This window comes from Eurosta solidaginis, chromosome 4 (assembly GCF_040869045.1).
Source record: "Eurosta solidaginis isolate ZX-2024a chromosome 4, ASM4086904v1, whole genome shotgun sequence".
Lineage (NCBI taxonomy): Eukaryota > Metazoa > Arthropoda > Insecta > Diptera > Tephritidae > Eurosta > Eurosta solidaginis.
Genome location: NC_090322.1, coordinates 55,214,460 through 55,217,027, shown reverse-complemented (window position 1 = coordinate 55,217,027; position 2,568 = coordinate 55,214,460).

Sequence of the window (2,568 nt, the reverse complement as noted above, 5' to 3'; positions counted from 1 at the left end):
GGGGGCAGGGGCTGATGCTCAGCATTGCTACCAACTCTACTACGAAGGTAGTAGTTATGAGTGGTATCAGCTGTTTGAGTTGTTGGCGCCGTGGGGCGCGAGCAGCAGCGGGTACTTGTTGTGGCTTGCTGAGCAGCGGGGCTGCTGGAAGGTAGTGGGGGGGGGGGGGGGGGGACGCTTAGGCGTATACTACGGGACGCCCTTGGGCGTGAACAGCAAGGAGCCACAAAATATTCATAAAAGTTACGTGGACGTCGGGTTTTGGGATCAAGCCCAGAACAACCTGTCCGATGCAACCATCCCTTGCACGAGACACACTGAACAGAGTATGACCGTCCGAAAAAGATTCTTTTCCGGCAGATGCAGCAAAACCATTTCTCAGGAACGGGGTCAGGAGACGGACCCGGATGACAATTTGTAGGAGGGACGAAACAAGTTAAATGGGGTCACACTGAAATGACAGTCCTTGTTCGGGAAAAATCCCGAGTCGCTCCGGTACATAGAACCGACTGCCTTGGAAAGCGTGTAAATGGTCTCGATCACCTGTTAAATCGGTGTTCCATTCCTTAAATTATTTGCTCAATAGTGTTTTTCAAACATATTTGTAGACGACTGGGATATTGCATTATTTACATATTTTAAAATGTTCGCTTAACTGGCTGCTCACATTTAATCTATTAAATAGATTTTAACAATACTGTAACGAATTTACTGCAATTCCCCTTATTTGCAATCATCTGCTAACGTTCGAATCACTAAACTGTTGAATAAATAACTCCACTATTCAATAATGCAAAATGGCCTTTATTAAAGTACTTCCAAAATAACACTACTATTGCTCGCCAGATAGCGTCTTACATCAAACTGATTGTCGCGCCTCTACTGTTGCTGCCTTTTATACTCTGTGACTTCCTCGTTGCATATTTCTAGGCTTTTCTATTTCCAGAACTTGCTAGTTAGTTATCAGTTATAAAATTACTCAGCTGTAACCACAGATGCATGATTATATAGCTTCTCTCATATGCGCGTGTATTTGTGAGCGACACTTCCACAATTATAATTGCATACTTTTGGGAGCATCTCAGATAAGATATCTGCATGCTTTTGTGCGTCTCTTCTCCGCTGCGTGTACGTACATATGTGTAGACATAATGATTGATCTATTGATGTGCATACAAGTCACTGCTTAGCATCGGCTTAGAGATGATAGTATCCCTTAGTGTTGCTAATATTCGTCACACTGCCCTCCAAATAATTCCCGATCAGACAAATCTCTCGATCTAAACGCCGTTAAGCTCTCCAAATGTACCACTCTTCTATTTCGTGGTTTCCCGGTAGTGTGTATGCGATACATGGTATCACTGATCTTCTTCACAACTTTGTACGGGCCTTCCCAACTGCACCGAAATTTGGATGGAACACCTTTCCGCCTGTGAGGGTTGTATAACAGTACCAAATCTCCCGCCAAGAAACCCTCCGAATTATTGTTCTCATCGTACCTGCGTTTCATCTTACTACCCATTATCCTGGATGGTTCCCTCGGACTCTGTTCTTTGGCCAATGAACTACTTCGCAGAGCTTGCGCTTGACGGATTGGCTTCGCATAATCAGTATCGTTCCCACGTTTCACAACAGTGGTGCGCCCTGGCTTGAAACTACCCTCGCATTCCTCCTGGGAAATTCTTTCCTTCGTTTTCGTGCGTCCCTTTGGTTTTGTCAATGCCAGTGTTTCTCTCGCAGGTCCTTTTGATTTCGCTTTATTTGGCCCATTCGATCCATCAACCTTTACCGCTGACTTCCGTGGTCTTGTTCCGAGTTGTTGTTGTTGTTGTAGCAATGCTCGCCCCACCTAATAGCCGCGACCGATCACAAATTGTCATCAATATCCTCTAACGGGAGTCCAAGGAAACTTGCCGTTTCAACAGGGGTGGACCATAAGGAAAGGGGTGTTAGAGGCGTTGGTTCCACATTACAATTAAAGAGATGGTTGGTGTCATGTGGGGACACATTGCAAGCGGGGCATACATTTTGTATGTCGGGGTTGATTCTGGATAGGTAAGAGTTTAACCTGTTACAGTATCCAGAACGAAGTTGAGCAAGAGTGACACGCGTTTACATGGGGAGTATGCGTTCCTATTCCGCGAGTTCTGGATATTTTTCTTCAAGTACTGGATTCACCGGGCAATTCCCGACATAAAGGTCCGACGCCTGTCTATGGAGTTCACCAAGGACCTGCTTGTGTTTTTTCGCTTCATACGGCTGGGTTCTCAGGTGCCGTATTTCCTCAAAATGCTTACGGAGATGACTCCTTAGGCCCCTAGGCGGTGCTGGTTCGTCAATCAGATGTCTGTTGGGATGCCCAGGTTTCTGGGTATTCAACAGAAACTGTTTGGTCAGCATCTCATTTCTCTCCCTGATGGGGAGTATTCTCGCCTCATTATGCAGATGGTGTTCTGGGGACATAAGAAGACAGCCCGTGGCGATTCTGAGAGCATTTTGGCAGGCCTGTAATTTCTTCCAGTGGGTAGTTTTTAGGCTTGGCGACCATATGGGTGACGCGTAGCACGC